This window comes from Sceloporus undulatus, chromosome 6 (genome assembly GCF_019175285.1).
Source record: "Sceloporus undulatus isolate JIND9_A2432 ecotype Alabama chromosome 6, SceUnd_v1.1, whole genome shotgun sequence".
In the NCBI taxonomy this organism is placed as follows: domain Eukaryota; kingdom Metazoa; phylum Chordata; class Lepidosauria; order Squamata; family Phrynosomatidae; genus Sceloporus; species Sceloporus undulatus.
In genome coordinates, this window is record NC_056527.1 from 41,045,971 (window position 1) to 41,056,855 (window position 10,885).

The following is a 10,885-nucleotide window of genomic DNA, read 5'->3' on the forward strand; positions in this document are numbered from 1 at the left end:
CCCCACTCACCTCCATGCCAGCATTCTCTGAAAATGCCAGCCACAGATACTGATGAAACGTCAGGAATAAACTCTTCCAGAAAATAGCCACATAGCCCCACAAAAAACTATGGATGCTGGCCTTTGACTTCATATTATTCTGTTTTTCTTCATTTGGCAACCTTTCCATATTACAAAGTGCAGTGGTATAGCAAAACCAGAGCTCACAGAGGTAGATGTTGGGGTGAATGCATCTGTCACTTATTTTAGTGTTCCTTGTGCCCTCTGAGTTAGTTACAGTTGTCATAAGACCTGGGAGAGGGAAAGGCATTTTCCTAGCAATATTATAGGCCATTTCTGTTGTATTTCAGGGTGGCTTGGTCTTGAATGAGCAATTAGGGGCCATTAATTTTACAGAGGTCCTTATCCTGGTGGACATGAACACTTGGAGGGCATGTTTCTGGTGACTACATCACAACAGATTAGTTCTTCCCTTGATGATAAAAGTTTATCTATTTATTTAATTTCATCCTGCCTTTTTGTCAGAACTATGACTGAAAAGTGATTTACACAACCAAAAGTGATACAAATAGAAACACATATTGTTGAAACCATATCAAAGGCTATTGCTAAAATATCATTAATCGCTAGAATCCATGTTTCGAACATAGCCATAAAAAGGTAAATAAAAATATAAATATTATATCACACTCTTAAGAGCCCTTTCCTTATGAAGAGTCAGTTCCAAAAGCTGTCTTCACTAGCCCACAGGAAGAAAATAAGGGAACCAGCAGAATCTCCCTGGGATAAGAATTCCAAAACCTGGAAATAGTCACCAAGAAGACTCTCCCCCATGCTTGTCACCACACATGCTTGTGAGAGCAGTGGGACTAAGATAAGGGCTTCCCCAAAAGATTTCAGAACTTGAGGTGGTTCATATGGTAAAATATAGTCCTTCAGATACCCTTGATGCAAGCTGTATAGGACTTTGTAGATTACAACTGGTGCTCTAAACTGCACCAGAAGGGCAGAGATAGTCTGTAGAATTGTTGTAATAATAAAGTTGTGTCCTTTCTGTGATCAATCCTGGCCAACAGTTTGGCTACACCAATTTGGGCAAGCTGAAATTTCTCAACAGTTTTCAAAGGTAGTCCCACACAAAGTACATTATCATAATCCAAAAAGCATGTAACTAAGGCCCCATACAGACAGGCAAAAATAAAGCTGCTTCAGATCACTTTGGAAATATGCTGTTTAAATGACACATGATTCCTAAGAGTCTGGAAGCTGCACCAAAGCCATGCTCCATTCCTAAGGACTGGAGCATGGCTTTGGCGTGGCTTCTGGACTCTGAGGACACATGCATCATTTAAACAGCATACCTCCAAAGTGACCTGAAGCAGATTTATTTTGGCCTGTCTGTACAGGCCCATAGTTAAGTATTATTACCATGGCAGGATCAGATATCTCCAGGATCATCCATAAATAAATACATATTTGTAGTGTACTATCCCCATGTCTCCCCTCAAAGTAAAGCTAAGTGTTGCAATATCCCTATTCCCCTAAGATTCCAAGAATGTTATTTTGCAAACAGAGAAAATGGTAATACTTTTCTCACACTCCTGCCCTAGGCATGTCCCCAGCTGCTGCATTTGCCAAGAGAAATGTAGCTGTACCAGTCAAGTGCTGTCATGGTAAAGGGCTCTTTGATGTTTATTAATGACTCACTTTCTTCATCCCATGCTTTCATTACTTCATGAACTTCCTTTTAAGTCTTGAACCTTTGCCAGCAGCTAGCCCCTCTTTGGCTAGGCTATACATTTAAGAATATTTTGAAATGATGTACAGCAACATTTCCTTTTTTAATTGATAGCTGACATACTCGACTGGAAGAGAGAGTTATGAGATGTAGCTGCAGTAGTCTCCAATCCAACTCTGTGAAACCCACATTTTCTCAGTTGCAGCCCTTCCCCCAAACCCACCCATTTCCTGGTTGGTGGAAAATGGGGAGACTAGCAGACAAACATCCACCTCTTTTCCAGATTAGCCGGATGCATGGCAACATGCATTTGCAGCATCCCTTCCAAGGCCCCTGCTGATTATGTCAATGCTTTACATTCATCCAGAGGACAATCGTGGGACACTTGTTTGCTTCTTCCCCTGCTGCCCACTGATGAGCAAATGGCCAGGTTTGCTGGGATGCCAGTAAGAAAAGGTGGGGATTGGGAAGAGTGAATTTTATAAGTTGGAAACATTGCAAAGTCAGTAGTGAATTCTAACCTCCTCAATGACCAAAAACAAAACAAAACAAAACAAAAAAACCTAGTTGCAGTGGCATAAGTCTGATTTGTTGTTAACTGCCCTCAAGTCAACCCCGTTTCATGGTGACCCTGTGGATGAGTCAACCTCTACCGATCTGCTTAGGTGCTGCATATCCAGAACCATGACTTCTCTGATTGAGTCTAGCCATCTGGAATGGAATCTTTCTCTCTTTCTACTACCCTCTGCCTTTTCTTTCATTATTGTCTCTTCTAATGAGTCATGCCTTCTCATGACGTGGCCAAAGTACAACAGCCTCAGTTTGATCATCTGGCTTCCAAGGAGATTTCAGGCTTAATCTGTTCAAAGACCCATTGGTTTGTCTTTTTGGCTGTCCATGGTAGTCTAAGCACTCTTCTGCAGCACCACATCTCAAATGAATTGCTATTCTTCTTATCCACATTCTTCACTGTCCAGCTCAGTGATGGGGGAATACAGTGGATTGGATGATTCCAACTTTAGTGCTCAGTTGTATAATTTTATTCTTTAGAGTCTAATTTAGTCATTTCATAGCTGCCTTTCCCATTCCTAGTCATCTTCTGATTTCTTGACTGTAGTCTACATTGTGATCAATGTTTGATCCAAGGTACTGGAATTCTTTTAACTATTTTGATTTCCGCATTGTCTATGTTGAATTTATGTATTTCTTTGGTGGTCATTGTTTTTGTTTTCTACATGTCCAGCAGCAAGCTTGCCTTTGCTCTCTCATCTTTGACTTTTCTTAGTAATTGGTCCAAATCTGTGATGTTTTCTGTTAGTAGTCTGGTGTTGTCTGCATATCTTAGATTGTTGATGTTCCTTCCTCCTATCTTCACTTCTCCTTTTTCTGAGTCTAATCCGGATCTTCTTAGGATACAGTATTTTCTGCATACAGATTGAAGAAATAGGGTGAAAGAATGCAGCCTTGCCTGACCCCTTTGCCAACTGGGAACTAATCTGTTTCTCCATATTCTGTTCTAACTGCAGCCTATTTTCCTAAGTACTGTATAGATTTCTCAGCAGGACTATCAGACGTGGTGGCACTATCATGACCTTGAGAACAACCTGTAGTTGTTCATGATCTATGCCGTAAAATGCATTGCTATAATCTATGAAGCACATAATGATTTTTCCCTGGAATTCCTTTGTATGCTCCTTTAGCCATCATATGTTTGCAATGCACAAAGTCCACTTATGCCATCATAATTCACCAGAAGGATGCAGGAGGATGTGTTCTTAAACTGTGTTTTTAATTTATTGATTTAATGTTTAAAGATTAATCCTGTAATTTATCTGTATTTTTTTATTTTTAGGTGCTTGTTGTTATTGTTGTGTGTTTTCAAGTCATTTCTGACTTATTGCAACCCTAAGCCCATAAGACCATCATAGGGTTTTCTTGGCAAGTTTATTCAGAGGCGGCTTACCATTGCCATCCTCTGAGGCTGAAAGAATGTGACTTGCCCAAGGTGAGATTACATGGCCAAACCAACATTCGAACCCTGGTCTCCAGAGTCCTAGTCCCTGCCTCAAACCACTATACCACGCTGGCCCCTATTGTTAGGTGCACCAAGCACTATTTTTAGTGCATAGGTAGGATAATAAGCTGACTGAATGACTGAATATGTCTGTTTCCAGCTCTGCCCTACCAATTTTTGATCCTTTAATTTCTTTGTTTACTTATTTGTAATTTCTTGAGGGATGGGGAAATGCATGTAGACAGTTTTATAAATGGAGGGTTAGCTGATGCCAGGAGACTAACCCAAATGTCTTAAATGCTCTCAGGATCACTCTAGGGCAGTTTATAATGCAATAAGGTCCTTCCCCCGCTTCCCCTTTCAATGCAGATAAGAGCAGATGCCACTGGAGAGAAAAAATAAAGAAGATAACTGGGCTTTCTAGTTTATTTTTTCCAATCAAGGAAAAGCAAGGCACTGCTATAAAGGGAAGTGGGTGGCAGCTGCAGCTGTGTCCTTCTACAAACATGGAAGAAGGCTAGAAAGAGGCTGAATATCAACAGCTACTTACAATGGCTCTTAGAAGAACTGTGATGACCAATACAAGTGAACTGAGGCTTCTGTATACATTGTCCCTCATTAAAGGTTAATATGTGAACCAGTCTTCAGGCCAATGAACAGAGTAATCAGGGATATCCACTGATGCAATACTTCCAGCTAGCAATTAATATTCATTAACAATTAGATATGCAGCTTAGAATATGACAGATGGACTGGTTCCTGGTGGAATACACTAAAAATGGTACAAGATCCTATTTTTAAACAGCCATCATTCTGCTGTTCGTTCTCCCTGTGACTAGATCTGCCAACTATAAGATATTCGTGAAAAATTAAATTTCTTGGAAAAAAGTTTTTAGAAAATCAAGCACAGCCTGGGGCCTTTTTTTAGAGCCAACTCCACAGCCATGATAACACTGCTTCATTGGACCCTACCATCCTAGAAAATTATCAGTTGCTTCCTTTTCCATGTACTACAGTGAGTGGTGGTGACACAACTCCAGGCTTTCTTGGATAAAATTGATTTACTCAGATCCATTCTATACTGAGTTTGGGGACTGAAACAGTCTTGATAAATTACCTATGTACAAATTGTACAGTGAGAGTCTGGCCCTGTTGGTTCTGCTGGAGCTTTCACTGTCATTCAGTTCATGAGTTATGGAATCCTTCTGGGCTAATTTGACTAATATGAGACTTGGGATGACTATTTTGCAGTAGTTTAGTGAGTACCCACTATTACCAGTTTTGCTCCATTTGCATTTGCTTCCAATTTACATCTGAGCAAAATTCAAGGTGCTGGTTTTGGTCCGCAAAGCCCTCAATGGCCTGGGACCAGGACATCTCTGAAAGAATGCCTCCTTCCATATGAGACTGCCCAAATCTGATGTCCTCAACAGAAACCCTGATGTGTCTCCTACTTTGAGAAGACAGATTGGTAAATATACATGGCATGACTTTTTCTGTAGTGGTTCCCATTAGAAAACCAGGTGTTTTCCAACTCTGCTGGACTTCCAATAGGCTGCTAAGTGTATTGTTTTATAAGAGCTTCATTCCTTAACACACATGTGCCTGTTCTGGCAGTTTTGGCTAATGTGGTTGTAAAACACCAGAACATCAACATTTTTTTTTTAAAAAAAGGTTTTAGTCTGTTTTTAAATAATGATTTTCATCTGATTTTATGGCTTATTTTTAGTGTTTTAAATATATATTTTAACTATTAAACATTACTTCAGTAGCCTGGCAGCCTGAGAAGTCATAAACAAGTACTAGAATTACATAAATAATGTTATACACATTTGAAATGCAAACTTGAACTTATGAAACCTTTAGAAAGCTTTCAGTGCTCTTTTTCATCTCAGGAAAATTACAGTGGACTTGGTATAAGCATTTATAAAATGAATCTTCCATTTTGATATATTCTACATTTTCATTTCTTGCATTCTAACAATTAACCATTGTTAATTGCTAATATTTTTATTACGAAAAGTATTGACTTAACTTTGCCAACAAACTGTCTACACTAAGACAAGAATAGGAAAGTGGAAGTTAACAAAACACAGATCGCTGTAAACATGTTAATAAATCAGGTCCATGCAACAGGAATGCCAAGAGTCACTTTGCTGTCTGAGAAGAGCCATATGCCACTGTCTATAATCTCCACTTGTCTTTTAAGTAGTTTGCTTGGAGAAAGTATGAATACTTTAGGACGGGCACCAATGAACCATGGAATGTGTGCCCCTCCATTCATAATGTCCAGTCTGTTGCACTGGCTCAGTCTTCTTGGTGAGACAAACACATTAGTTGTCCTGCATTTTCTGCCTACTCTGTTCTTCAGTCTTACAAACAACAGAAAAGCACAGTGCTTCAATAAGGCCTCTAACTGCCCTGAATGGTTTTCCCTTTTTATAATATCACTTCCACCAGGTAAGCATCTGCTACCCAAAGTGACCAAACTAGATGGAGAATTCTGGAAATTGTCATCCAAAAAAATAATTCTCCCAAGCTCTGCCATCTTTAAAATTTCTAGAAGCAATGGGCCTTCCTTTGTAAACATTGGAAAGACAAAGCTATGTAAGGATGCATAAAAGCACTGTTTTGTTCATGTGGCCATAGCAACCCCGTGTGACAAGCAGATACATTTATCTTGAAATTGCCCTGACTTTGTGTTTCTTGGTGCTTTGAAATATCCTGCACATTGTAAGCCTTTTACAATATTTCCCAGATGAAAACGATTTGTTTCCTCTCCTATAGGACCAATTACATTGTGATGTTGCATGTTTTCTACCTTTGATAGCCTCAGCACGTGATTCAAATGGAACTCTAGTTGGAGGGTCCTTTTATCTTCATCAGAAGAAGAATTTTTGGCATAGATTTTTGATGCTCTTTTTATTTTAACGGGGATTGTATAGCAATAAGGTGGCTTTTTAGAGTGTGTTACAGTAGTCCAAATGAGATGTAACTATGGTTTGTACCACTGTGGCCAGATCCAGCATCTCAAGGAATGGGTGCAGTTGGCACACAAACTTTAGATGTGCAAAAGCACATGCCATGCCCCTGATCCAGTCTTTTGAGTGAGCAAAAAGGAGTTGCAAAAAGTGGCTCCTTTTTGCACCCTCAAAAGGGCACCATAGCTGCAGTGGCATGGCTATACGGAGGTCTTTCGGCACTGTGTCGTATGGACAAAGCGCCAGAGGAACACCATGATACTACACAACATGTGGAGTGGTGTGTGGCATCATGGCGCCCGCGGGGGGGGGGCATACGTCATCTGGATGCCCAAACTCCGCTCCCAGGCCAGCCGTTTAGGCCAGTCTGGCAAAAGCAAATTTCCACAGCCTCTCTTAATTATTGGTGGGTTACAAACCGCCATTTTGTACGTATTCACTACGTATTAGGGTTAGGAAGGACGGTACTTCCGCACCGCCTAACCCTAGTACGTAGTGAATACGTACGATATGGCGGCGGCCGTTCCACACGGTTGCCGCCATATTGACGTAGCGGACACTGTGCATCGGCACGTTGCACAGCGCTTATGACGTCACGAGTGCGCCATTAGCGCCTCGCGGCATCATAACTGCACTGCAGGAAGAAGCTCCATTTTGGAGCTTCTTTTTTGCTCCGCACGGGAGTCGCGTGGTTTGGCTGCTGCGTCTCCCTCACAGAGCAAACAGCAGTGGCGGTCTGTAACGCACCTGTGTTTTCTTCTTCATTAATACCTTTTGCATATTAACCACACTCTGATGTTGCTGGCCACCTGTGTCCAGGCTTTCATCTGTGAAATGCTTCAGTGACCTCCCTCCCAAAATCTCCCCTACTTCTTCACTACCTCCTTCTCCTTTCAAGTAGGAATGCTTAGAACTTACATCCTAAGCGTGTTTCAGTAAACTTAAAATTAGGTTGTAAGTGGATAACAAAGTTCCTATCAACAAAACAACAGTGACTTCTTAGCAGCTTGGTTCTTAGGCAGACAAGGAACAGACATGCATCATTTACTCATTTTTAATCTCTTCTTGTTGAATATTTTTTGAGGGGAGAAGGTTGTTAGTGTGATTTCATAACAAACTACAAAAAATGTTTTCCAGGCAATTTGAATGTTTTACCCTGTGTTCCTATAAACATCATCAGTGGCCTAAAATGACAGCAAATTGGACCTTATAATGGGATATAGATTTTTTTTTACCTTTCACTGTGTTCACATAAATGGATTGCACTATTCTACATATTTATCACAGAATTTTGATGTCTGTGGAAATGGACTTCAGTTGATTTTTTTCATTCTGTGCCCTTTCTCTGATTTACATGGGACTGTTTTGAGTATTATAATTATACCTGTCTAGAGAATTTGTAGAATGTGGTGATTCGATGTAATACCAGGTATTAGAGTAGTCATGAGAGTGTCATATTTTGTACCTTACTCATTGGTCTTTGACAAACAACTGAGCTGAACCAGGTGCATGATCAGGAATTGATGCAACTAAATCATAGGGCTAGATTCACTAAAGGGAAGAGGTATAAACATCAGGCAGCTGAAGAATGAGGCAGGATTGAAAGACAGTCAACTGTAAGAACCACTGATCTGAAAGGCCAATCAAAATAAAGACTGGAGACAGTGGAAATACTCACTAGCAAAATGGCAAAACTAGCAAAAAGCCCCCTGAATCACTCATAAATTTGGGAGTTTGCTTCCCACAACCCTCAGGCCCTCCGTAACCCCTCCAAGCAAACAAACAATCCAAGACCAAAATAGGCCAAAGTGGCAGCCAGAAGTGACATTATATCACTTCTGGGCCTCAATCCAACATTCTCTTAGTATAGTATGAACACATGCATGTGGACACACAACACACACAACCCCTATATGGAATATCAGCATTGTGCAACACATGTCAAAGATTAGGTGTCATCATGTGATGCATAATGCATGATGCACAGCCACAACTGAAAGTATAGGATGTACAACCAAATTGCCAAATACAGGATGCAGATCTACGATGAAAAGAATAGAATACACAACCATAATGCACAATGCACAACTTCTAAAGACAAGGCACAGATGAACATGCTGTCTTTGCAATATTGATTCCATTGTGAGCAGAATAATCTCTTGCACAATGATGATTTTTGGCCCTGTGTGCTTAACATAGTTTATAGATGAATATGTCTCAAAGTGAATTCTGGCCCTGGTAGGTCAAAATATGCTGGTATGGGGGGGGGGAAATGCCCCCTTTCCCTGCACCATTGCCCATGCTTTGTCTAGTGCCTGAGTGGATAATTCTTTCCCAATATGTTTAGCACACACAGTTCCTTGCCATACTAGACACACTGACAGGAGTTATGGGCCAAAATATTTGGAGGGGCAAGGTTTTCCCAAACTCTTCTTTACAGAAAGTTCTCTTTAAGAAAGAAAGAAGAAAAAAAGTAATAGAAAAGAGAAGAATAGTTATTATTATTATTGTTTTCTTATATCCCACCTTTCTCCCAACATAGGGACTCAAGGCAATGAACAACATGTATAAAAATACAATTAAAAACAGTACAAGAGTATTAAATCATATAAATATAATTTTTAAAAAAATATTAAGAATTAAAAGAGTTATTAATTAAAATATAACATGTTTAAAATAAAAACCATTAAAATGTATTATTATTATTATTATTATTAATAATAATAATAATACCCTGCTCTTCAACTAAAAGGCTATCAGAGCGGCTTACAAATTGTTATTACACATTAAAAACCCACACCTTCTCAGTTCACAAAGGCCTGCCGGCACAAGAATGTCTTTACCTGCCGTCAGAAGGCCTCTCTAGAGAGGGAGTTCCAAAGCTTGAACACACCTGAGAAAAGGGCCTTTCTCAATTATCTCAATGCTCTGGGAAGCTTGTACAGGGAGATACGGTCCTTCAAATAGCCTGGACCCAAGCTTTATAGGGCTTTATAGGTCAAAACCAACACTTTGAATTATGCCCAGAAATGGACTGGCAGCCAATGGAGCTGTTGCAACAAGGGAGTTGTATGCTCCCTGTTGTTGGAGTACAATGTCAGATAAACAAGTGAATCATGAACTATGAAAGGTTAAAGTTCATTTTCATTTGGATGTTGACTCATAGCAAAATAGTCGATGAATTCCTGGGATGGCTTAAGGCTGATCCTACCTTGTGACCTCTAAACACTAATTTACAATGGATAGCTAAATGAAAGCATACAAAGCAGAGCCCATTGCATCAGGCGGGATGACTCATACCTACTGTGCATCTCTGAAACTGGGAAACTGGTGAACATGAGGGCTTAAGATCCCTGGCACAAAAGGGGCAAAATGTGACCTCATACAATATTTTGAAAAGCGAGTAGAGCCAGAAAGTACTACCCTTTAACATTTAAAATTAAGAAAAGTTATCCAATAAAAATCCTAAAAACAAGAAGTTTCTTTTTTCTCATAGGCCCCATTCCCACTGGTGGGTTTGCTCCTGAAGGAACTGGGCAGATTCGGAGGAGCCCCCCTCCCGAATCTCTCCGTTAGCAAGTGCCCACTACAATTAGGGGCATTTTAACCCAAATGCCTTCTACAAGAAATCGGGTTTAACATGAAGGTGCCTGCTATCAATCAAGTGATCTTCATAGGTGACGTTTGCAGCACTCATTGGGGCATTGGAAGTGTGCTTCCCCCCTCCTTTTTTTTTTTAAAGAGCCAGGCACAAAATGCACACATTTTGTCAAATCAAATTTAAAAACCTCTTTTGTGTCTGTGTGTGTGTTGTGGGCATTTGGGTCAGTGCAGGTTATGATCTGCCCTTGGCCCCATTTTCAACCCCAAAATGCAAGCTAATGCATCCTGTATCCCACTTCTTGCCACCCCAGAATGCCTCTTGCACATGTAATAATAATAATAATAATAATAATAATAATAATAATAATAATAATTTCCTCACCTCGGAAATACCAGAAAAGGATGCGATTGCCATGCATTGTTTTTTGCTTATGAAAGCAGTTTAGGGCTACCCCTTAGAGACAGTAGCAAAAGCATGTATCATTTTGCCAATTTGCCAAATTGACAAAAGCAACTTTGTAACATTCGAATTGTAGCATTCATTCACAA

General features: G+C 40.1%; 1 long non-coding RNA gene across 1 annotated transcript in view; it reads right to left on the bottom strand.

Annotated features, from left to right (window-relative positions):
* Positions 1-9,765, bottom strand: part of LOC121934309 — a 96,601-nt gene extending 86,836 nt beyond the window's left edge. Inside the window, exon 1 of the long non-coding RNA XR_006104607.1 lies at positions 9,577-9,765. This is a non-coding gene — a long non-coding RNA (uncharacterized LOC121934309). The remainder of the gene's footprint in view (positions 1-9,576) is intronic.
* Between the last annotated feature and the right edge of the window lie 1,120 nt (positions 9,766-10,885).